The sequence below is a fragment of the Aethalodelphis obliquidens genome, unplaced genomic scaffold (genome assembly GCF_003676395.1).
Source record: "Aethalodelphis obliquidens isolate GAN/ISIS:26980383/991018 unplaced genomic scaffold, ASM367639v1 scaffold5, whole genome shotgun sequence".
NCBI classification, from domain to species: domain Eukaryota; kingdom Metazoa; phylum Chordata; class Mammalia; order Artiodactyla; family Delphinidae; genus Aethalodelphis; species Aethalodelphis obliquidens.
Window position 1 is genome coordinate 18,839,156 of NW_020837949.1, and position 27,396 is coordinate 18,866,551.

At 40.0% G+C, this 27,396-nt stretch overlaps 1 protein-coding gene across 1 annotated transcript in view; it reads right to left on the reverse strand.

Annotated features, from left to right (window-relative positions):
* EXOC4 (exocyst complex component 4) overlaps positions 1-27,396 on the reverse strand; it is an 837,065-nt gene that overhangs the window by 186,117 nt on the left and 623,552 nt on the right. The window lies entirely within an intron of this gene.

A 27,396-nucleotide genomic window follows, 5' to 3' on the forward strand; every position in this document is an offset into this window, starting at 1 on the left:
ATACGGCACTGAGAAAAATGTAAAGCTCTGATACAGAGAGAAGAAAAAGTCAAATATCACAGGGAACTAGCAATCTTTGGAGAAAGCCAGTCTGTTTCACTGACCAAGGTTTCCCCATAGTCAAGCACAGTGTAGTACAGTCGTATTCAGTAATTTTTTTTTTCTCTAAATGAATTTCCATCCTGTCTGTTCCATGAGGTGACTGTCTTTGAAATTCTTGTCACTTGAATACAAAGCGATGCTTGTGTGTGTGTGAAAACCATCTGCTTTTTTCTGTTACTCAAGATTCTAGTAATATTTGAAAATTCATGAGCTTACAAAAGAATGCACATTTAAAATGCTGACCTCCAGCTCTTCATATAACCTTACTAGGTGTAGTATGACATAGAATTTCATGTATAAAGTACTTATCAAATGCTTGTCAAATTGGAAGATTAGTGTAAGATCCATCTCATTACTCCAAACTGCCAAATAATGGGCTGCTTTGCTAACTGACACCTGAACATATAATTATAACTGGCAACCCTACATAGCAGAGCAGCTTAGGTCAAAAAATCAGCTAGCTTCCAGATCCCGAGTGGCAAACTGCGGATTGAACTGGAAGTTAGTTAACACAGTTCTCACTTTTATAATTGCTAAGAGGAAGCACAGCTGTAAGCCCCAGGTTGGCTTTGGTAAAGCCAATATTGAGATTAAGGCCCTTTCGGTTTTATTGATACTGTGTTTTTCCTCCCCCAGCGTCCCCTTACTCAAGCAATAAGGATTTCCTGCTATAAAATTCTAGTTTAGAGAAGAGATCCTACCTTCCTGCTATAGTTGATGTGGTACAGCTTGGATACAGAAAAATAGAATAACTGTGTTTAATGAAGAAACTTTATCAACTTCTTTTTCCAAAACAATCATTTAGTGAATATTGTTGAGTATCTACCGTAAGGAAGACACTATGCTAAGGAGATACGCACACAGAAAGGGAGCGGGGGAGACTAACCTTTAAAAAATACCTCCTGTATGCCAGGGATTATGCTAAGCAGGGCCACATGCTTCATCTCATTGAGTCTTCACAGACCTCATATCGCAGAAAAGACAGGGAGCTTCAGAAAGGTGAAGTTCCTTTGCCCAAGATAGCAAAGGGTGGGGCCCAGAGCTGCCCTCAGACTGGTCCTACCCCCAAGCCCAGGCCCTTTCCATTATACCACGTGGCAGCTTAATCATAAATTCTCAGGCAAGGCCCTGGCAGGAAACAGACTACAATTTAGTTTTCAGCTTCTTGAGGAGGATGTAAAAGATATATACACAGACTGAGCGACTCATAAGAGGGATATATGAGTGCTGTTCATCACGGCCTGAGATGCTCTGCAAAGGTTTCACAGACAAGTTAGCATCTGAGCTGGGCCTCCAGGGAAGGCAGGTAGAAAAGGCAGATCTTAACAGTATTGGGAGGTAGGAAAGAAGGGGTCTGGGTGTTCCATCTTCCTCCAGTTGCCTGAGAGGAGAAGCAGGGCAGAGCTTTATGAGTAGAGGCATAGGAACAGGGATGAGAAAGATGTACTGAGGGGAGAATTCACTTCTGGGTAAAGGAAGCAGATTGAACATACACATCTATTCTCTCTCCCTCCCCAAATCTCAATGAAATGGCAGTAAGGAGATTATTTTTGTCCAAGACACAAGCCTACAAGGATAAAGAGAATAGGAGGGAGAAGACAAAAGCAATGCAATATTAGAAGCCGGAAAGCAGATCAGAGTGGTAAATGCTTCTAACAGGCTCAGGAAAGTGGAATCTTATGTCAGTAATAGGAAAAGGTGAGAAACAATCCACTCTCTACTGCAACTTCCCGACAGCCCCCCAGGTTCCTCTGGTCATGAGGACAAAAGAGAAGGAGTGACTAATATAAGGGTTAGTTGAAAGTCTATTTAAGAAAGTAGTCAGATCCACAGATTTCCCCTCGCCCCCCACTGGGTAATTGTCTATCCTCCACTCTGATAAAAATCTGAAGGTTTATTCCTTGAAAAGAGTAAAACAGAAGGTCTCTGGACTCAGAGACGGGATGACAATTAAAGATGGAAGAACCAGGGGAAGGAAGTGAATTTATGCATATGAGATGCCAAGACCCCCCAGCCCTCTTCCATCCTCTTCCCATTTGGTTCTCTGGATGCTGGCAGCGAGGCCTGCAGACCGCAGATCAGAGAATCTTCCTCTGTGGAGTCTGGTCCAAGAGAAATGACCTCAAGATACTGTCATTGGAAGTGTCCCAAACAAATGGCCCAGTCAAATCTTCAGGGTTCTATGAACCCAGCCCAAGCCAGGAAGTGAGATTAGAAGAATAAATAAAAGCTAAAAAAGCTCTAACCCTTAATATTTGAGAAACAGAAAGGATCCCTTTGAACCAAACTCTTTTACTAAATAGAGTTTAAAGTACTTTAATTTACTTACAAAAGGAAATTCTTGTTTTTTACCTTCTGTGTTCTTGGCAATTATCTGATTACCTAATTGATGAAATAAGCTCCAATTCATGCTGCTTTGAATGAGAAGCCATTAGCACACACGCTTTCGAGATCCCTGGGAACTATACAGTCAGATAACACACTGAGTGCAGTGCACCAAGTTATAATCTTCCTTTAATTGAGTTAATCAATACACTTTTGCCCAGGTTCTACTGAAAGGACCTGGTTTCTTTTAATATGGACACCCATCTCTGAGGCTTCTAAAAATTAGTCTTTGTCAGGTTTAGGTAAGTGATGAGTTTTCCACTGCTATCGTACAGGTCAGACCACGTATCACGCTTAAGCGCATGTGGCAATAATCTTCTGAGAGACTAATTTCTGTGCTGTCACAGGAAACTTGGGGCGGGGGGGCACTCTATGAATATTTTTCTCCTTTTCTGCTCCCACTTGTAAAAGAATAACCGGATCTTTGGTTCCCAGGGAAAGGATTAACAGCTGCCTTTTGCTTCAAGGAATTCCCGAAAAGAAAATCTGCCATCTGGGTCTCTGGGAAACGGAGCTAGACTGCCTCAGTGGGAAAGGGAAGGAGGTTTTGCATGCTTTGGAAGGATTGGGATTGAGAACTTTCACTGAGTTCTGACCGGTGCCTTAGAAAGTGTTCGTAAGTTAATACGTAAGTGAGAAATTTACATAGTAATTTACTTAATCCTCACAACAACCCTGTGAAGAAGGTACTGTAACTGCCATTTTCTGAAGGAGAAAACTGAGGCACAGAGAGGGTAGGAACTGTGCCCAAGGCCACACAGCTAGTAAGTGGCAGAACCAGGACTTGAACCCAAGCAGTCTGGCTCAGAGCCCACTGGCTGCGTCACTCACAGTGGAGCCCTGGAGTCTGGGAACGCCTGGACTGGGGGGACGTAGCTTCCATAAATGGCAGAAGCTGCTGCCATACAGTGCCCTGACAGGCAGCAGGACCACTGATGACACGGAGCCCAAGATTGTGCTATAGACTTGAGAGTCCCAGGACAAGGTCCAATAGTTGAATATGCTTGGCACAGGTAGAGAGATTGCAGGGCACGGAAGAGCCAAACGTTTTCAAATCAGCTACAGGAACTTGCAAATGAGCCTCTCAGCAAAGACTAGGATGGAGAAAATCCATCTCTGTAGACATAACACGCACATCTCTCTCTTCATTAGAGAAAGCTGCACAATCCCTGCAGAGCTTTAAAACTCAAAGTTTCAGAGCACACGTGGGCTCTCCGATCCAGAGATGAATCAAAATGAGTTCTACCCTGGAGGAAAGAAGATAAATAATTAAATTGGAAGGTGCTTGTCAGAGCTGAGACTTAGTGGAAGAAGGAAGTAGCAACGTCCCAGATGAACCGACCCCACTGCCCACCCAATACCTCCTCACCACGAATGGTACAGCGGTCTCATCAGCATGGCCTTTCTAGCTGGCATTACCTCTTGCCTTCTTCCCCCATGATCCACGGCTGCACTGAACTATACACCCCCTGCCACTTCAGGGCCTTAGGGCCTCCTCTTCCCAATACCTGAAATGGCCACCCCTCCTTTCTCTGCTTGGTACTCCCCTATTCAATCTGCAAGTTCAAATGTCAGCCCTCTGGCGAAGCCTTTCCTGACTTTTTCTGAGTTGGTCCTTCATTCCTTTGTGCTCCCACAGTGCTTTGGACAAACCATGACTGCAGCATTGCTTGTTTGCCTATCTCCCAACCATTTCAACAAAACTAGACCTTGAGACACATGAGGCCCTGCATATACTCAGCGGCTAGTCAGCTTCTGGCCCCCACTAAGCCCAATGCCTGAGGGAGGCAGTGGAGGTCCTAGAGCCAGAGGCAAGAGTTAGAAAGACAGGATTCAGCCCCGACTCTGCCAGTGACTTGCCCTGTGACCTCAAGAAGTCACTTAATTTCTCTCAAGCTCATCACTGTTGCAAAGATTAAATGAGATCACATCTACGAAAAGCATATTGCTCAAGAGTCCCCTCTTCATAAATGATAGTATAATGAATGTAATTTTGCTGAGAAAATATTGAGAAATAAATATATTCTTTATTAAGAAAATACAAACAGCCAAATAGATGTCTCCAAGTTCACAATGAGGGGCCAATAATAGAGATACTGTAATGGAGCAACTAACTAGGATACGAGTATTTCTATAGAGGAATGAATAAAAATAAACATGAAAATGCAAAACATGGGAAGGTAATCTGGTCCAATTATATGTTGGGAATATTAACATAAAAGAACTGTTCATATACTGAATTTATATACATTTCTAAGTAAACTACATCAGAGGACTCTCAAGGTTTTCATCATAAACAAACTACATTTATGTTTTCACCTGTTTCAATGCATTGCCAAAGAATTTCTTAATGTTCATTTCTACAAATATAAGGTTTCCATTTTTTAAGGGAATGAAAAGAAGAAATTTACTGAAAACAGAAATGTTAGAAATCATCTCAAATCTGTTTGGGCAAATGAAATTAGTCAAGATAATAACTTTGTCCTGTGAAATTTATCTAGGAAAAATGTTGAAGTATTATATAATGGTAAACATCTTTCAAATTACATCCATAATAATCCTTCACTTTCATTTTTCAGGAAAAGTTTCTCAAAATCCTAATTCCTAACAGGTGGTTTACTTATTTCAAAATAATATTTAATAAAACAAAATTTCCATACAACCATATACTTTATATAATTTCTTACACTCCCATCTCTGATGCTTTTAAAAAAATATATTCATACATTTCTGTCCACTGGCGAAGACTCCACAGGTCTTAATGTAACTCCATAATGACTCATTACAAATTAATGACTCATTAAAAATTAATGTTTCATCACTATTAATATCGACCTTTCAGTTTAGCAATAAAGCCATGTCTTTACAGGCTATCAAGGCAGACAAAGCAGTTTTCACCCCATTTAAATGTTTCCAAACCAGCATGTCACTTTATGATTTTATAAAGTTTTTCTTATGGAGACTAGCAGCTATTAAATTTCAAACTTTGAGTAAAAAATAGCAGTAGATTCTTATTGTTCTCAGTTTCTGCAACTAATTTGCTGCTTCTTAAAATAATGTGAACCAGAAAATCAGACAGACAAATTTTTCTAGAATAAATGGGCTTTGACTAAGGGTGTATGGGTAAAGCACATGGGCTTTGGTACCTAGCTTTATTATGACTGCTGTTTATGTAACTCGGAAGCTTTCAATTTTGCTTATACTAACCAACCTTTGGTACTTAATTTTCTTAATCAGTCAAGTACTTAGAGGAAACAAAATGCAAGAGCATCACTATCCTTGTCAACGACAATAATTCAGGTGTGAAAAAATTACATGAGAACTCCGATAAATAAGATAGGATTTATGACAGATATATTTTTCATATACTTGTGTTAAAATTTAAGTTTCTTGAAAGCAAAGCCTGGTCCTATCCAATTTTCTTATTTTAAAGACTCTGTTTTTTGTAAAATTAATTAGTTAATTAATTAATTTATTTATTTTTGGCTGCACTGGGTCTTCGCTGCTGCGCGCGGGCTTTCTCTAGTTGCGGTGAGCAGGGGCTACTCCTGGTTGCAGTGCACGGGCTTCTCACTGCGGTGGCCTCTCTTGTTGTGGAGCACGGGATCTAGGCTCATGGGCTTCAGTAGTTGTGGCACACGGGCTTAGTTGCTCCACGGCATGTGGGATCTTCCCAGACCAGGGTTCGAACCTGTGTCTCCTGCATTGGCAGGCGGATTCTTAACCACTGCGCCACCAGGGAAGTCTCCATCCATTTTTGTATATCACACAGTACCTAGTGCTGTGCCCTGTATGTATATAGTTAGCAATCAATTATTTACTTCTTGAAATAACCACAGGAGTAAAAGAGCCTTTGATATTTCATCAAGTACACCAACTGCCTCCAGTGAGGATGAGAGCAACGCATGTGGGCACACCTCCCTATCAGAGCACAGAATGGGGAAGTGGGTATAACGACAAGGTAACTGGATGGAGAAACCAGAGGAGGGACCCAGGGCTGGAGAAGATAAGTGCTCAGAGAGGACCTCTCCCTCCACTGTCCCCAGGCCATCAAGTATTATCACGGCATATGAGGACTAGCTGTCCATTCCTTGTGTGTCTGCTCTCAGGGTTCCTGCTCTGAGGAATCTGATCATCGAGCCTCACTCCTGCATTTTTACTTCTTATCATGTAAAACTACTAGATCCAAATACACCACGGCAGGACAACGTTTAGGTTTCCACATCTGGTAACCTAACTTACTTACAAAATCCAAAATTCTAGTGACAGGAAATCTATCTATTGTTCTGGAATTACCTATACTAACCAAACCCCTCTGCCTTTCCTAATCTGAGTACAAACGTCTGAAAGGCCAGAAGAAAAGGATTTGACAATTTATTGCTTACCAATATGCTACGGATTGATATGCAAGTTACTAAATACTAATATTTGTAGGAAAAGTTTGGGAGCTGGTAGAATTACCTAATAATTACAACCTTTGTAAATTAATAAGACCTCCTAAAACCTTCCTCATCCAGAAGAGGCAGTGCAGTCAAGTGAGAAGAACACGGAAGCAGGGTGAGAAGAGGAGATCTGGATATTAGATCCTGATCTACCACTTACTAGCTGTGCTACATTAACGAAGTCATACATTTCCTTGTCTATCAAATGGAAGAAATAACCTACCTCACAAGGTTGTCGTGCACATGACACCAAGGCTCTAGGTAAAATGCCATTCAAATATTCACCGATCTCATCAACTTCCATATATAAATCAATGGACCTAGTCAAATCAAGTTTCAGGAACCCAGGAACAAATAAATAGCCACACAATGTTCTGTCGCATTTCATCACAGCTATTTATGTGAAGTTGCCGTCAGAGATTACGGTAGAGATGGTCAGCCATCATCAAAAGAAGAACTGATCATGGTGACAGGAGTAAGTCCGAGGCGTGAAGAGGAGAAATTCCAGAAACAACATAAGAAGATGTAATTACTATTGCTACTAATACCATCCTAAACATGTGCAAGTAGAAAACAACTCAATGGCCACCTAATGCCTTTTGTGAAATCTGTTCACTCATAAAGCTCTGTTTGGTCAGTAGATTCCAGTAGAATTGTTAATTGTCACAACTGTCAGTCACTAGTATGTCAGAGCTTCATAGCTGGGCATTTTTCCAAAAAAGAAAGCCATCCCAAACTAGACGGCATCCTCTAACACAGCCTTTATTTTCTTGGCAAAGTGTTTAAAGGAAATATAATACACAAACAGAAAAGTCCATTAGTAAAAAGCATAGGGCTTGATATATTTTTACAAAGTTAATCCATCCATACAACCACCACCTAATGAACAGGAGAGCATTGCCAGCATTCCAGAAGCCTCCATTACTCACTCTGCCAGCCACTGTCCTTGCCCAAAGATAACCACTGTCCTGACTTGTAACCCCCCCCCCCCACTTTGATTCCTTTGACCTGTTTCTGAACTTTGAGGAAATAATATAGGATATAACTTTTGTGTATAGTTATTTGGCTCAATACTGTGTCTGTGAGATTCATCCATGTTGTGGTATTTATCAAGAGTCTGTTCTTTTTCATTCCACTATATTATTCCATTAAATAGACATACCATAAATTATTTATCTATTCTATTGTTTACAGATATTGGGTTGTTTCGAGTTTGGCTATGAACATTCTAGTTCATGCCTTTTGATGAGCATATGTACACAGTTTTATTGGGTTTATACCCAGGAGTGGAACTGCTGGGCAACAGGATATTTATTTATATGATCATCTTTAACAGATAATGCCAAAGAGTTTCCAAAGTAGTTGTGTCAATTTGTACTCCTACTAGCAGTGTGTGAGAATTCTAGTTACTCCATCCTTACTGCACTCAGTATGACAGTGTTTTTTAAGCCATTTTGTTATATGGGCAGTGGTATCTCAATATGGTATTTTATATTTCCCTTAAGGATAAGGATACTGAACATCTTTTCATATATTTATTGGAAAACCTTATTTTCATAAGTGCCTATTCAAGTCTTTTGCCCATTTTTTATTGGGTTATCCATCTTTTTCTTACTAGTTTGTAGAAGTTCTGTATATATTCTGGACATGTATCTTTTGCTGGAAGTGTGTAGTACAAGTAGCTTCTCTCACTCTACGGCTTGATTTTTTTACTCCCTTAAAGGTGTTTTTTGATGAACAGAAGATCTTAATGAAGCTCAAAATTATCCATCTTTTCTTTCATCACTATGCTTTTTATGTCTTGTTTAAGAAATCTTTGTGTAAGTCGTGAAGATATTCACCTACAAAAGCCTTACTTTTATTTTTTTTAAATTTATTTATTTTTGGCTGTGTCGGGTCTTCGTTTCGTGCAAGGGCTTTCTCTAGTTGCGGCAAGTGGGGGCCACTCTTTATCGTGGTGCGCGGGCCTTTCACTATCGCGGCCTCTCTTGTTGCGGGGCACAGGCTCCAGACGCGCAGGCTCAGTAGTTGTGGCTCACGGGCCTAGTTGCTCCGCGCGGCATGTGGGATCTTCCCAGACCAGGGCTCGAACCCGTGTCCCCTGAATTGGCAGGCAGATAACCACTGCGCCACCAGGGAAGCCCCAAACCTTATTTTTAAATTCCAGTTGGTTATCTAGTTGATCCAGCACCAACTACTGAGAGGATTACCCTTTCCCCATAGCCCTGCAATGGCATTTTTGTCATAAATCAGGTGTTGGTCTGTTTCTGACCCTCTATTCTGCTTCACTGGTTTCTCTTTAATGTAAAAAAAATTGTGCTGATCTCCTCCTGGTGTTATTTGTAAATACTTTCAATATTCATTGATAAAGAAAATATCTAATGAGCCAAAGATACTATGAATTCAGTAACGCTTATAGATCATATTATATTGTTATTATAGCTTTTATCTGTATTGACAAGTAGTCCATTTTTGTCTGAGATGTAATTATTCAGATTCATGAATAAAAACTCAGAAACCCTCAGTCTGATAAATGCTGCTTTAGAAGTTAATTTTTAAAAGCTTTTACTCACAAATCTTTGCCCTAATATAACTTCTCACCATTAACATAAATCTATCACCACCACCAAATGTAAAAAGAAACATGTATGTGTGTATACATCTATCTATCTGTAGTTTAAGAAACAACCTGGACTTCTTGTGGAGATCCCTGAAAATCTTAGGAGCAGCCATCAGTTTCTCAGCTGAAAGCAATGATCTAGCTTACCTAAAGGTAATCTTTTGTGCCGGAACTAGGATTTCAGTTACTTACTCCATCAATCAGTTGAGCAACCCAAGAAATAAAATGGGTCAGTTAATGAAGTCTCCAGGAATAAAGCTCTTTTTAACGAAGCAGGACAGAGGAAAAAAAAAAGGACAAAGAAAACTAAAGATATGAACCATGTGGGCCAGTGTTCGTGTGTGCCTTATGGCTGTATCGGAATGATACTAAAGTTACGCAAACAACAGCTGACCAAGTACCCTGTTTCATGACCTTGCCTCCTCTACCCTTCATTATCTTCATATGTGAACCACCTCCCTCCAAACCAGCGTTTCTCAAAGTGTGGTCCAGAAACTTCATCAGCATCACCCTGGAGTGCTTGTTAAAGTTGTGGATTCTTGAGCCCCACTCTGGATCTAGAGAATCAGAATCTGTGCGGCGGGGCCCAAGAATTTCCATTTTAAAACAAGGTCCGCAGGCGATTTTGTGCACCCAAATTTGAGAACCACTGTTTCTGGTCCTATTGTAGCTTCTTCTCAGTTCCTGAAAACCACTGAGGATCTCTTCTACAGCTTAGTGCCTACCCTGCCTGAGTATAAGTCTGCTTTAAAGCAATCTTCCCTTCTCATACCTCAATTCCTTTTCTGACTTGAGAATAGATGGAGAGAATTCCTTTCCGCTAAAGAGAATGAGGGGTTGCGTTGTGAAGGAGATGGCAGTTAAGCTAGTAATATTTGGGTAGTTGGAGATGGATGGAAGGACATTCCCCGTAGAGAGAACGGAAGGAATGAGAATGTAAAAGCAAGAATGCTCTCACCATGCATGGGTGACAGGGAGCAACTGAGTTGAATTATTTCCAGTTATACAGTATAGAGAAAGAAACATACATGTTGACATCATGTGTACTATGCATATAATACATTTAGGTAGATCATGGGAATATATGTATGTGGAGACTTTTTAAAAAGTTTCTAGTGTTTTGTATAGGGTATTATTATTGCATAGACCTAAAAAATTTAAATTCCAGCTCTGAAACCTGGAAATAAAGAGGAAGAAGAGAAACAACATCCATAAGCACCTAAGTATTGTGGCTCTATACCAGACACTTTACTATTTGATCTTCAATTCACCATTTCTCTGAAATATATTTTCCTTCGTATGAAACCAAAACTAGTAGACATTAAGGTATTTGTCCCAGCATAGCCGCTATAAGGGCAGGAGTGGGGGAGGTATGGGGGAGGGGTGGAGACTTGCTTTCAATTTGTTTTGTATGGTTCCTTCTTCTCTCTCACAAATTGCCACAGTTAAAGTTTCTCATTGTAAGTGGCAGGTTTTTGGAATGAGGAATTGCTGGCTCTTCTACTTTCTTCCTCGGCACTTGTAGTCTGATGATCTCTCATGCTCCGTTAGCTTGACTATATCATATGTTGAAAGGCTGAGGAAAATGAGGCTTAGAAAGGGACAGCGAGCTGTCCAACATGAGACCGTCTGTGTAACCAGATGTTCCCCTCGTGCAGCAGTCCTGAGGCATATTTCTGACTCACACAGCTAACAGCTTGGAGTTGGGCTCCTCTTAAGGACATATGGGCACTGGTCTACAAGCTTTGGATTTTTGTCAAAGGGAAAAACTTATCTATGATGCCGTTGGCTTTCAGAATTCTGTCTAAAAAGCCAGCATTGCATAGGGCGAACCATACGAAATTGCCAATATTTGACCTTGTGTGACCTACAAAAGAGGTGATTTCATAACCTGACAGAAGCATTCCAGATGTGTTCTAAGGAATGTGTTTTCTAGTCGGCTTCTGGCTCTGCTTTCTAGACGATAATACAACTATTTGTTACAAAATTTCTTGCATTTTAAAAAGCTTCAGCATACAAAACAATGGCAACACTGACTATTATATCTGTAAGTGTTCAGAGCAATTTTCATCTAGCATCTTATTTTATCTTCACAATCGTGTACACCAAAGGCACACAGAAAAAATCCCATTCTTTTTCAACTCTCAAAACTCCTTCATGAATCTCTTAGGTTCAGCCATTTGTTCTATCTCTGGAAGGATTCTGTGGCTTCACCCTCTAAAAAGAAAAAAAAGCCAACCAAACTCTCCTAAGTGATGGAAGATGGCAGGAAGGCAGCTCACTAGTCCTTGTCTTCAGTATGACTTCCTTCCGGCACTGACGACTGGAAGTCACTACCCTGTGAATAAGCCCATTTAGGTCTCCAACGCCAGCTGCAAGTAGGAGATTAAAGTAAATAGAAAGCCAGGCGCTGCTGCAGTTCCAGTGCGGGTACCGGATCCAAGAGATACTCATTCATTGACCAAACAGCAGCACTTTCAAACCCAGTGGGAACCTGTGGCTCCTGCTGAGAAACAGAAATTAAATTTGCAAGCAGATAATTCGTCTTTAGATGGTTGTCATATTCAGAAAAGCTCTTCCAGAGAGGTGGTGGGAGGAGTGGAAGGGAAGCTCCTGGCAACATAGCCACATCTAAAAAACGCTTATCAGGGAGCCAGGTGGCACTGAAGATTGATGTAGGAAGTTTTGTTACCTTTGGGATGCATGCTTGAAATGTAGCAGTGGCTGGGGTGCCATTTACCTCTGAGAGCAGCTGGGGTTGGGGAGAGGACAGTGCAAACAATGGGTATAGATTTAACTCAACTGGAAAGGATCAATGAGACAAGTGGAATAAGGTCTTTGAGAAACAAACTGGTCCCACTGGGTGGGGTCTTGCAAGGTTTCGGGGGAACAAGAGTCAAGGACCCAGAGAATGCCAAAGATGGCAGCAAAGCAAACTGCTGGAGTGGATGGCTGTTCCCAAATCAGCAAGTGGAATTTGAAACGCACCCTGGGATTGGACAGCAAAGCTGCAACAAGATGTCACTTGCTGTTCAGAACAGATGAAGCATAGAGACGCCTAAGATGGTGACACTCTTTTGACTAACTTGAAAATAATTTAATATTTACAGGGCTTGGAAAGTGCCACGGAGTAAAAATATAGGGAAACTCTCTGATGTTTGTGAACTGAGCAGAACACCATCCCGTCTCCGAATCCACGTTTCTTGAGCACCTGCACAATGCCAAGTCCCTACCCTCAGGGAGTTTCCAAGATGCGTGATTCCAAAAGGCACTCAGCACGTCTTTACCAGAGCCATCTGGCAAATAAAATGAGGTCTGTTTAGTCTCAAGGTATTAGAGGACAATCATCCAGGTAGATCAAGTGGAGATATTATTTTTAAAAGGTTCTATTTCCTCACTGCATTTCTGGCTTTAGATAAGAACGGATTAAGCAAGGAACTTGAATCAAGAGGTGTTAAGAAGCCTAGAGATGCAGAAGGGAAGCAGCATTGGCCATTGCCCTACCAATTCAAATGTTTGGTTATTTTTGTAAATACGAGTGATACTTACAGGGTACAACAGCATAAAGGTATAGCCGATGATAAAAATCATGCATTTATTCATTCAACAGACTTTTTCCGAGTTACTACCTGTTAGATACCCCACTAGGAGATGCACATGCAGTGAGAAGGCAATCTCTATATTCAAGGAATTCACAGACTTGTGGGTGACAGAGAAGTAAATAAGCCATTACAAACAGGTGAGGTCACACTGTTGGTAAATGGCAGTGCCAGGAATACGCCTGGGCAGCGTGCCCCAGGTGCTCAACCAATATGATGTTCTCACAACTCTAAGGCGCTACATCATCACATACGTATTTTCTCATTTACAACTGTACCAATAACTTAAATCTGTATAGAGCTTACATACACAATGTACTTTTATATGCATTACTCATTTAATCCCCATGCTGATGCTACAAGGGTCAAGTTAGTATTAGTTCCATTTTGTAGATCAGGAAACAAAGGCTTAAGGAAGTTAGGCTTCCTGCCAAAGGCCATACAGCTAGTGAGTGGCAGGTCTGGGATCTGACCCCATGTCTAATTCCAAAGATCATGTTTTTTAACTATGCGGGCCAGATTCTTAAAAATCAATATTCATGTACGGTTTCCCTCTACAAAGTGCTTTTGCATGTTCCAGATCATTTAATCTTCCAGACAACACTGTAAGGTAAATATCTCAGATTACAGGCAAAGAAATTGAAGCTCAGAGATGTTAAGGGATAGGATCCATTTACACAGCTAATAAGTGGTCAAGCTAAAGGCTTACAAGAAGGTGCCGGACTCTAAGTCGATGCTTCTCCCACTAGAGTCTACACATGTGATAACCGTTCACCAACACTGTTGAGTGTGAAGGGAAATGCTTTGACTGCCAGACAGAAAACAGGGAGCTGATTTAATGCCTACTTTCCCGTCACTAGTTGCTGCCACCCTCTTCCCAAAGCAAAAGGTATAAACTCTGCTTTTCAGAATCGTTCATCATTCTACATTAGGTTGAGTACTATTACATCACCACTTGGGCGCTTGGTGCAGAGAAAATGAACTTGGAGATTTGAAGGTGACAGGCTAAAACATGGATCCCAGGGCCCTAGACACAAAGCTCCTATCTCCTTGTGCTGGTATCTTGAGAATCGAGACCAAGAGTCAGTCCTGCTTGCCCGATAAGTCAAAGACATGGGTGTGGGTGTTGTTCAATCTTCTTTTCATATCTTACTAGGCAGAAGAAATCTTTTAGCGTACCTGCTGTAGAGGAGCAGTTAAAATTCACAGGCGAAACCAAGTTGGTTTTCTGGCTTAGATTACTAGATTATTCCAGAAAGGCTTGAGAAGGGTTGAGAGAGGAGTATAAAGTGGCAGAATGACTCTCCACTAAATGCCTGGGAAAAGTTGAACATGAGAAGCAACTGTCCACTTCTCTTTGCTGGTAGAAGGAGCTGATTTGCTAGTGCCTTGGTAATAGGAGTGGGGAGTTGGGGCATTTACAAGTCCATCATCAGCTAGAGGGCAGGGCCGCGTTATCTCCTTCCTTCAAAGGAGAAAGACGTGGGGACATTACGAGAGTCACAAGAAGCAGGGAAAACATACTGCACGAGTCTCTAGCTGATGGTCTAGATCATAAGGCTTCTTCCTTTTTTAATTAGTGCCATCAGGCAAGTTTGTTATTATTATTTAATTTGTTTCTAGGGAGTAAAGGAAAGGGATAGTGAGTGAGGAGGATACATCCAAAAAGAAATGGCTAAGAGGGACTATTGGAAGGTAGGGGTGAGGTGGGAGTTAAGAGGGCTCCAAAGTTTCATATGCCTCAGGGTCCCACACAGTCTCTCCGTTTTGCCGATGGCTGTGCTTGTGTTTTAAAAATAAAATATCTGCTGAGTGGATTAAAGGAGTGAATTGAATTCCTGAGGCTCTGATTACCTTTCCCTCCACCAGTTGTTATCAGCAACGATCAGTAAGACTGTCAGATCTGATGTAAACTTTTTCCCTCTTGCACTCTTTTTAGCTTTAGCGCATATGAAGTACAGGATTAACTTTTTTTTCTTTTGAACAGTTGAGCCCAGGAGGAGAACGTGCTGGAGAAATACCTCGTAACCAGAAAACCAATAAGAGGGGGCATGTGTGTGTAAGGGCTGCTGTCCTCAGAGTCTCCAAAGGCACTTCCCTCCATGAGTCCCAGATCCCCAAGTGCCCTATGTCCACACTCAGCTCTACCCGCACTCACCCTGAGAAACAGGAAGCAGGACCACCAGCGTCTAAGAGAGGCAGGTGTGAACTGACATGGCTGGTCTGCCTTTAGGAGGCCTCTCCCCACAGTCAAATGGGATGGACCATTTCACACACACGCTCTCCTAGGAACACTCCTGGTGAGGGCTATTTCTTCCGCGTGTACCACATCTTCTCGAGGTTCAACACTCCACCTCCACTAGGCAAATGTACACAGTGTACCCACCAGGGACTGGGGACTGTCAGGACCTGCGAATGAGAACCTCTGTGCTCACAGACAAGTCAGGAAAAGACTGCAGCTGGAGGCTGAGCTCTCTCCGAGGAGGAGGAAAGCCTGGGGTTAGGAAGAGCGTGTAATTCACACATTCTGCTTGGCTAATATGAACCGACAGGTTCTTCTGAGGTTAATCCTGGTTAGAAGAGGTGGGGAGTATTAGAAAAGGATCTCTGTGCCCTCCAGAGATGAATACAAACATAAGCACATGGTAAGAGTTCAATAAATGCCTGTTGAACTGGACCAAATGGAATCAGGATGTCCGGGGAGTAGCAACAGGTGTGAATGCTTTGCTGGGCCTCAGGTACGCCTAAGCCTGATGCTAAGCATCTTAGATGTTCGGGCAAAGAAAGATTTTCTTTCCCCACAAAAGAGAGGGGATGATTATCAAAACAATGAGACCTTGACAAAAACAATAGTAAGAAGAAAGAAGCAGACGGCAACAGAACCCAGCTAGCTGTATGGAGCAGGTGTTCTGGCTGGTGACTAAGCAAGCAGTTATCTTTGGTGTCACGCTAAAGCATGGCACTGTTCCCAATACCCTGATTGCCTAACACACAGCCACATTGCACTTTAACAGGCACTCATCTACCTTAGGCTAGAATCATTTACTGGATTCTGAACATCAGGAGAAAAAGACAGGTAATTGACTAAATCTAGCTTACGGTAACTTAACCACCTCTCGGATACCCCAGGCCTTTCAGGAGGACTTAAGAGCAAAGATACCAGATTGTCTTTTAATTTATTTGTTTACTGTTACATTTTGTGTTCTTAACAAATCATTGGTCCCTAGGTCAATATGAGAGTACTCAATAAATACAAACTTATTTTGTGCGAAGTCATGTTGGGCATGGACTTTGGGCAACAACAGATGTTGCTATTCCTGTCTCTTAGAAAGAATGCTTTTCTCAAAGAAGACTCTAAGAGTTTTGCTTGTTCCCTAATCTCCATTCCAAAGACTGGAGTCAGAAAATGCTGAGGGTTTTTTTTGTTTTTTGTTTTAATGAGAGAGAATACACTTTAGAAAGAATTGGTTAAATTTCATCACTTCGCTGTACAGTAGAAACTAACACAACATTGTAAAACAACTATACCCCAGTAAAAAAATAAATAAATAAAAAATAAAATTAAAAAATTTCAGTCATCTTTTGGGTTACGAGCATTTAGAAAAGGAAATGTTATCTAAGAGATATCAGGCATTCACTAAAGTGTTATGTAAATTTTCTTTTCTTATAGGATTACTAGACTGAGTGATCTATATGTCTTCAGTTATCTTGAGGTCTATCCTTTTGGTAAAAATATGGGGCGGAAGACAGTTCATGAAGTCAATTATTAGCAGGCAGTTGAAAAGCTATACTGAGAAATGGTTGCTTAGTGGATTCTAAAAGGACATCCATAACAGATTATGGTCCTTGGAAATAACCTGTACAATAATTTTATCGATAACTTTGAGTAAAGGCACATAAGATTTACTTACTAAATTTAAGAAAAACAGAAAACTGAGACTACTGTTATTACTACTGATGACAAACACAGAATTCAACATCTTCCTGATAAGCAGGAAACCAAATCTATGAAACTTAAGAGCAACAAATATTTTTCATTTAGATTCCAAATTACTGGCTTTGTTATTAGCATAAGAAAAAAATAAAGACGTGAGGATTTTATCAAAAATCAATGGGAATTAGAAATTTGATCAGATTCTTAGAAAAATAACAGCAACAACCAAAAATTGTGGGCTGGATTAGCAGCAGTAAAATGTCCTATCAAAAAAGTATTTGTTGGGACTTCTCTGGTGGCGTAGCGGTTAAGAATCTGCCTGCCAATGCAGGGGACACAGGTTCGATACCTGGTCCGGGAAGATCCCACATGCCGCAGAGCAACTAAGCCTGTGTGCCACAACTACTGAGTCTGCGCACCTAGAGCCTGCGCTCCACAACAAGAGAAGTCACCACAATGAGAAGCCCTCACAACGCAACGAAGAGTAGCCCCCACTCGCCGCAACTAGAGAAAGCCCGCGCACAGCAACGAAGACCCAACACAGCCAAAAATAAATAAATAAATAAATTTATTAAAAAAAAAAAAAAAGAAGTATTTGTTGACTAAAAAGTTAAACATTTGTACTTGGCAGACCATAGCACTGTATTTATTTCTAGGTATCACATTTTGAGAGACATTGGACGTTATCCAGAGGAGAGTTATCAGGATGGTGAGAATCCTAGAAAATTCTTTATATGAGGAAGAGTTGAATAAACTAGAACTGTTCAATTTAAAGAAGAGGAGGCGGGCTTTCCTGGTGGCACAGTGGTTGAGAATCTGCCTGCCGATGCAGGGGACACGGGTTCGTGCCCCGGTCTGGGAAGATCCCACATGCCGTGGAGCGGCTGGGCCCGTGAGCCATGGCCGCTGGGTCCGGAGACTGTGCTCCGCAATGGGAGAGGCCACAACAGTGAGAGGCCCGCAAACAAAAAAAAAAAAAAAAAAAAAAAGAAGAGGAGGCTAACAGGAGACATGATAGTTATATTGTAGAAAGGAAAGCAAACTTGTTTTGCCAATATTTCAGATGGCAAAACTAGAAATAACGGACAATTTAAAACATATTTTTGGTTCAATTATAAGGAGGAACTTTGTTTTAAAAACAAAGAAAGGAAAGGAGGCCAGAAATGGAGTGGTGAGTTTCCTGCTAAGGTTGGCATTCAGCAGAGGCTGCATGGCCACCTAGCAGGGGTGATGCAAAATGGATTCTGACATGGAGGTGGGAGTCGGGAGCGGCAGCCGAGGTATCTTTTAAGGGGTCTCATTTCTCAACATTACATGATTCTGTAAGTCTGTTCATTTGTGAGCGTGATATTTCCCAAAGAGTACTCCTTCGAACATCAGGTCCTTGTGATAAAACTCTTGTGAAAAAAATCCATTGGGAAATAGTATATACTGTATCCCCCTCTGCAATGTGCTATTATAAAAATTTGATTTAATGTTAAACTAATTTTTTCCCAAGCCCATGTTACCGTGGAACCAGTTCTCACACGATACCTATTAATATCCCATAGAACTGGATCCTTTGGAACACATTTTGGGAAATGTTAGCCTACACTATAAGAGTGTATTATTTTCACCTTAGAATACCTTAAAGTGCACGGATATTAGAATTTCTGTGTCTGGTCAATGCCAAGCTTTAGACTGAAAATATAGAAGTTATGCAGCATCAAGAGAAAATATTATGATTTTCTGCAAGTTTATAAAGAGAAGTAATGTACATATCACAGGAACTGGTAGTGTTCTGTTGATTTAAAAGAACACAAACAGATCAAAGAAATGGACATTCTACTGAAAAATAGTTCCTGAACATATTTATATGATGAGTTATTTCTTTGAACACTATGCCCATGAATAGCTCACATACCTTTAGTTACAAGATATTGAAAACATTAATATTTCATATGCTGAGGTGCCTAGAGTGACCATTCATAGTAAGTATATTGTCAAAGCTGGCCAAAACCAAGAAAATAAAACATGGTTTTTAGAAAAAGAAACCCTTATTTTTTGTTTCACGGTGTATTAATTTGGTGAGAATGCAAAAGATTGGAATAATTCATTCAGTCAACAAATACCTGAGAACCTACTATGTACTGGGCATTAGCAATGCAATGGTGAGCAAATGAAGACACTGTATGTGCTTTCAGGAACTCATTTAGGGAAGAAGGAAGACAAATAAACCATTAGGATACATTGTGCTAAGAATAGTGATGGGCTGGAGCTGTCTCCTTTTGGCTCATAAGAGTGAATTGTTAAATTTTTACTACTTTGGCAAAGGAGATGTTAAACCCAGGCATTACTAAACACACATATCATTGCTATTATCCATGCTCTTGAGGTCATTTGTGTCCATTGTATCCGTACAGTAACAATTCTATACAATGGTGTTCATTTCTTTTCAGCACTGCATTCAGTACCATGTTGGTAGATTAAAATTGGCCAGGGTTAACTCCTGGGCATATATCAAGACAAAACCATAATCTGAAAAGATACATGCACCCCAATGTTGGCGGGAATGTAAATTGATGCAGCCAATATGGAAAACAGTATGAAGGATCCTCAAAAAACTAAAATTAGAGTTGTCATATGATTCAGCAATCTCACTCTTGGGCAAATACCTGGATAAAATTATAATTCAAAACGATACATGTACCCCTATGTTCACAGCAGCACTATTCACAATAGCCAAGACATGGAAACAACCTAAATGTCCATCAACAGACGAATGAATAAAGAAGATGTGGTATATATATACAATGGAATACTACTCAGCCATAAAAAAGAATGAAATAACGCCATTTGCAGCAACGTGGATGGACACAGAGATTATCATACTAAGTGAAGTAAGCCAGAAAGAGGAAGACAAATACCATATGATATCACTTGTGTGTGGAATCTAAAATATGACACAAATGAACCTACCTATGAAACAGACACAGACTCGGACATAGGGAACAGACTTGTGGTTGTCAATGGGGAGCAGGTGTGGGGGAGGGATGGACTGGGAGTTTGGCATTAGCAGATGCAAACTACTATATATAGAATGGATAAACAACAAGGTCCTACTGTATAGCATGGGGAACTATATTCAATATCCTGTGGTAAACCATAATGGAAAAGAATATGAAAAAGAAGGTATATATGTGTGTTTGTGTGTGTATATATATATATATATATATATAGCTGAATCACTTTGCTATACAGCAGAAATTAACAAAACACTGTAAATCAACTACACTTCAGTTTTTAAACAATGGCCAGGGTAGGGATAGCTACACCATGGAAATTAACAAAACTACAAATCAGGGCTTGATTTATGGCTCTCCCTCCCATTCCCCACTTTTTCCCCCAGAGGGCTGCTTGTTAAATAGTTACCAGGACACCACTGTATAAAAACTACTTTCAAGTCCCCAAGGTTCAGGTTAAAATAGATGAGACCTCCATTAAAGGGAAAAAGCTACCAAACAAGGTTTTTCAATCCTGGTATTCTTAGATTCTGAAAGGCTGTCCTATACCAAAAAAAACTGACTTTTCCCTGAACATATTTCCACTCAATGAACATGATTAAACATCACATGTAAGACATTAAGGGGTTAAGAAAATGCCACGTATACTTTTGAGGACAGTCACCAGTCTAATTAGAAACTTTATGTTATACAGAATATACCATTCTATCTAAGATACAATTATCTTCCACTGTTGTCCCTTATGAGACATGTTTACAAGCTAGCTGTATTAGTGTAAAAAATATGGAAACTGGGAAAGTTTCAACATAATGTTCCTTGAGTCTAGCAAATCCTACCTGGAAAGTTTAAATTTTTCACATGAGATTTATCTGGAGAAAACTCTAATTTGAAAAGGTACATGCACCCCAATGTTCACAGCAGCACTATTTACAAAAGCCAAGACATGGAAACAACCTAACTGTCCATTGACAGATGAATGGGAAAATATGTGGTATATATACACGATGGAATATTACTCAGCCATAAAAAATGAAATAATGCCATTTGCAGTAACATGGATGGATCTAGAGATTACCATACTAAGTGAAGTAAGTCAGACAGATAAAGACAAATATATGATATCACTTATATGTGGAATCTAAAAAAATGATACAAATGAACTTATTTACAAAACAGAAACAGGCTCACAGATATAGAAAACAAATTCAAGGTTACCAAAGGTGAAAGGGGTGGGGAAGGATAAACTACGAGTTTGAGATTAGCAGATACAAACTACTATATAAAAACAGAAAAACAACAAGGACCTACTGTATAGCACATGGCACTACATTCAATATTTTGTAGTAATCTATCTGAAAAAGAATATATATATATAAGTATAACTGAATCACTTTGCTGTACACCAGAAACTAACACAACATTGTAAATCAACTATACTTCAATAAAAAAGATTTTTTTTTTTCACGTGAGAACACTTAGATGGGAGACCATCCTTAACACTGATCACCCCATTGACTGCCAGGGTTGATGTAAAAGACATCAGAGACCACGAGGGCATCATCTCCCCTCTCCTAGATGATCTTCCTGAAGCTGGGTACTCAGGCAAAGAGGGCCATTTCTGATTTCTTCCCTTTGCTACGGTGATACTTTGCTAGGGTTTTAAACTAGGACCATAAGCCTATGAACATCTCCAGGTGCAGTCTATGTCCCAGTGTGGGCTCTCGGACGACTTGCAGGGGTTTTGCTCCCAAACCCGTAAGTTCCAAGGTACTGTGATACAGTTGTGAGAAATAATAAGTGAATCCTAATCCTCTGCTCCTCCAGGAAAACTACCCTTGCTAATGTTAATAATAGTCATCAGGAAAAAAGGCTATGGTTACCGTAATTCATAGTGAATAAATCTTATTCATCCATATTACCCCATTTACCTTTCTAAGGGAGGCATGACAAGTGCTAGTTCTACAAATTTTACAAATAAATATACAAGTGATGAGACCCACTTAAGACCACATCGTGATGATAAAGGTTTTAAGCCTCATGTGAAAACCCAGCTCAAAATCCAGCAATCTTGCCGCTCTGTCACGGGTCAGTGGTCTAAACTATGGTCTGAGCACACATTTAGCCTGCCACCTATTTTTTAAACAAAATTTTATTGGAACAGAGCCACATGCATCCATTTATGTACTATCTGTCCATGGCTACTTTCCTACTACAAAGGCAGAAGACCGCGGACACTTTCAGTCCAACCTATAGTGGAGTGATCCAGAGGTATTGGGTACCGGACAGGGGCTCTCCAGGCCCAGGGTGCCAGCAGGGGATGCATGTCACCTACACATCAACCACAACTCAGCTAAGGGTGGCAGGAAGACTGGGCTTACAAGGTACTTGACTAACTTCAGGTTGGCCTTTGATTTCTATTATCAGCATTTTGAGGTTTACACGAAACTGAAGAAAAGAACTCAATAAAAAGATAGAACTGAAGGCTTAAAAGATTAAATGAAAGCCTAAGGTAATGAAGCGAGCAGGTGACAGGACTAGAAATGGATTTTATGAAATTCCAGTCTCAGCTTTCTTCTTGCGTTGTCTTTTTTCAAATTTCCTTTCACTTTATCCCCTATTTCTTCGCTTCATTGAAGACCAACTACATAGATATTGAATAAGTGTGTTGTCTTACTATTTTTTGCTATAAATTACATTTTTCCCTGTGTGTTTACATGTATTCTATGGGGGGGGAGTGAGGGGCAATTAGCATAGAATTCATTGCAAAGTCTGTTGGTTTACTATGGTGAACAAATGCCTGTCTTTTATGTTCTTTTAAATCCTATAAGGCTGACAAGTTCAGTCAGTCAACCAGAGACACTCCATTCCTCCACCACCACCACCACTCCACCCCCCGAAAACCAGAAGAGTGCAGCACCAGCACTCTGACACCACTGCAGCAAAGACCAGATTACGGAGACCTGTGTTCGTGACGTGATTATAAAAATGGACCTTTAATCTGTTAAAGGAAACAAAGCTTCCTTTACACCTCACTGCATGGCAACACAAAGTGTGGAGTTTCGTTTCATCCAAGCTCCAAACTGGTACTAAGAAAGATGCGATCTGTTGGGTGACAGGGGGATGACGTGGGTAGGATGTGTGTTAAGTGTCTGTGTCAGGGAGAAAGCCCACCAAGCCCGACCAAGGGTTTTGACTTTCCAAGGGAATCAGACACCAGACGGTCTGGGATGAGTCTAAGCCAAGATCTCTTGAGTCCGTACGATGGGAAGAGGCTATATTACTAACCCAGCTATCTGTCTCTGCTGGTTGCCCACATTGCGGCCTCAATACATTCTGACTGAATGGAATGGTCCCGGTGGGCCATCTGCCATGCGATGACCCAGGCCACAGGATGTGCGTGGATGATGCAAATGCAGCACTCGCACCAGAAAAACAACATAAAGCATATGCCTACCTAGTCAGAGGAGGTATCATATCATCTCCATATCATCTTTCTAAATAGGTAACAGTTTATTCACTCTATTTCATATAGAGAAAATGCACAAGCAATAAAAAGCTAAGTTCCCATGACGCACAGTCTACTTATACAAATTTCAATTTCAAGATATACGTTTGAATTTACAGTCTTGAGTTAATGAAAGGCCACCTAAGTTAGAAAAAAAAAGAAAGAAACCCATATGAGAAAGAACCAAATCTATCACAATCAAAGCAGAAAATCTAGTGTGGTTTTAAGGTAAACACAGATATTTTCAGGAGTTAGTTTTGAGAGGCCCGATAATGAACTTTTTTAGTAAAAAATGGGCTTCTGAAGGGGATTTTAAGTTTGGTTGTAAAAACTGAACGGAATCTGAGGAAAAGGATAAAGCAATGTTATTACACCTATAGAAGCATGGCAGAGAGGTACGGCCAAGGGCATGGAGAAGACAAGTGAGCATTAAGGACTGTGTGTATTGTGTGTATATGTGTGTGTGCATATATATATATATATATATATATATATATATATATATATATAGTTTGAGGTGATTGTTGGAATTAATGGAGGTATAGGCAACTGAAGATAGGCAACTGAGCAGTTTCTTGGTAGGATTGTTGTGATATCCTTACCTGAAGAAGTAGTTATGAATAACAACCTTTGTGTAGAGTAAGAATGGGCCTAAGAGGAGAGAAAGCTATAGCAGGAAAGGCCTCGCCAAACGCGGATAGTATATTCCCTATCTCAACAAAGGCCATCTTTCTGGTCAACAAATTAAAAAATGTGGGATCACGGCAGACCCTGACTTTCCATCCTCAACTGAATCAGTGGCCTGTGATTCTGTTGCTTAATCTCCTTCCTGGTCTTCCATTTCCTACAGCCTAATGTCAGGGATTGATCTTCTCTTTAAAAATCTCTTTTATTGTAAAAAATATACATATATTTCACAATAACATATATATAAGAATTTTTATAATATGTATGTACACCTTAACCAATAATCATAATGCAAACACCCAATGGAATCACAAACCTGGTAAAGAAACAAAACCTTCCAGAACACCAAGCACTCCCCATCCCAATCAAAACCTTCTCCCTTCCCATCTGAGGTATCTTTTTTCTTTTTTGCTATTCTTTATGACTGTACTCCTTAAATATGCATCCCCAAACTGTATAGTACCATTTTGCCTGTTATGAATAAAATTATAATTTACAGTCTTTTGGATCTTAATTTTTTTGAACATTATTTTGTTAGATTCATCCAGGCTATGTATATCATGCAGTCCATTCATTTTCATTGCTGTACAGAATTCCATTACAGGCATACACGACAATGTATCGATATCTATTTCCCTTACTGTGCTGTTCTATTTCATGCCTCCATATCTTTGCTAATGCTTTTCCCTCTATTTCAAAAGTTCTCCCACCTTTCTGTACTCAGCTTAAGCATCATATCCTTTATGAAATCTTTGTTGAATGACCACTCTTTCTACCGAACTCCCAATGTTCGAGGTACATCTGTAGATCATGGCAGATGTAACACTGATTTGGTAATACGTCTGCCGCTTCTATTAAACAGTAAACTTGAAGGCAGGTGTAGCTCTGTGTCTTACACCAAGCTGAATGCTGAGTATCCACATGTAGCATGTTGGCTAAATATGTGAAAGAATAGTTAGATAACTTTCAAGTATAACACTTCATGTGCTCTACCTCAACAAACAGATTAAAAAGGTGAATCAAATACACTGGCCTGAGGTTCATAAGTTTGGATTCTAATCTTCCCATAAAGCACCAGTCACTATAAAATTGGGGTACTGGCACAAGTCCTCCATGGCTGATATCCTAACACTCAACAGTACTCTTAAATGATTACCAGCTTTGCTCTTCATTCTTTGTTGATTTCCAACTCTAGCATCCATTTCTCCACTACCAGCAGACAAACAGGCAAGTGCTAACCAAGCTTGCCAAGGAAAATCCAGTGAAAGTGAATTTATTAAGAGCATACATTTTTCACCAGAGCACAATTTTCAAAGCAATATGCTGCACTGTCATTATCTCATTACAGTAATTTCAACACTTGCTCCTATTAACTTATTAAAAAACATTTTAAATCATTTTCTTCATTGCAGGCACAACAAACTATCTCATTACCCAAATATGGATCACTGCCAAATGATATGGCAAGGGATGTGACAAAAGAAACACATACAGGAAAGAGTCATAGCTCTGAAAAAGGTACACATATAACAATATATAACTGCAAACCACTGCTTGCCAAATTAGAAGTGTTTTTTAAAAATTGTTACCATTATGCCACAACAGTGCTAAGACATTACGCCTCTCACATTATTCTAAGTCCTCTAGAGGGAAAAGATATCTTTATTTGGCTTAATTTTTTTTTTTTGCATAATATCTTGGTAGAGCACAAATTAACTTCTAACCATTTTATATATGTTCCTAACACTGTAAAACAATCCTATTTAAACATGTGGATGAAAGCCTTTAAGTTTTAGAAATATATATACATCATTTCAAACACACTGTCTAAAGCAGGGGTTGGCAAACTACAGTCCGCAAGCCAAATCCAGTCGTTGCGTTTTTTGGTAAGTAAGGTTTTGTTGGAATCCAGCCATACTCATTTATTTACATATTGTCTAGGGTTGCTTTTATACTACAATGGTACAGTTGTTCAAACAGAGACCATATGGCTCACATACCCCCATGGAAATATTTACTATCTGGCCCTTTACAGAAAAAAGCTTACTGATCCCTGGTTCATAGCCTTGCTGCTCAAAGCATGGTTAATGAAGCAGCAGCATCAACATTCCCTGAATGCTTATTCAAAATGCAGAATCTCAGGTCTCAACCAGACTACCTAAATCAGAATATGCATTTAAAAAAGATCCCTGGTGATTAACATGAATATTAAAATTTTAGAAGCACTGGTCTAAAGAACACAGTCCTAAAGACAAATAAAATTACTAAAAAGAGGCGGGCTTACTACTAGAGTCACAGCATTTTATTACTAGACAATAGAGGGGAGGGCAGCTTGCAAAGATTTTTATAAAGATAAAGAGAAGGAAAAAGGAGGTAGGTTGCAAATTAGGAAAGCATTAATATTGCATATGAAGGGGAGAGATTTCTAGCATCAGTTTATACCCCTATAGAAGATGGGACAAGAGCAAACTACTTTACCCCAGATGGTTAGGTTTTTTAATAAAAGAACCATTACTGCTGAAAGCAGGTCTAGGCGCCATGTTACTCTCCCTAGTGCAAAAGCAAGTAAATAAGAAACAAATTTCCCGATTTTGACCAAGTCCATTTTGTTGTCATATACATTTCCTTTTTAAATACTCCACTTTCCCTGTGTAACAGGAAAACTGTTTTTCCAATAGGGCAAATGGATTATGATTTGCTCCCTGAAAATAGATATGCTATAAAATCCACTCTAAATTTCTATTTTATCATGTGTTATTTGTGTTCCATTTGTAACAGGCTATATGCTGTCATTTTGGGTTTACTTTATCCAACACTATGAGGATCTGACAAGAGATGAATACCATTTCCTCTTAAAAGTTACAAAGCCTGATTCATCATTGTGTTTATTCCTATATTCTTGAATTGGCAAGTTTCACCGTATCCAAACTACGCACTTCCAAAGAGGAAGAACAATATATAAAGAAGCACGAGAACCATTTTGTGACCCTTCCTTCTAGCCAATGGACAGCAAAATTCAGCCTTGTGAAAAACACGTGTTAGAATCAGAATCCTCACTGGAAAAGCAGCTCCATGAGCTAGCAAAAAGATGTCAGGCAAAAAAAAAAAAAAAAAAAAAAA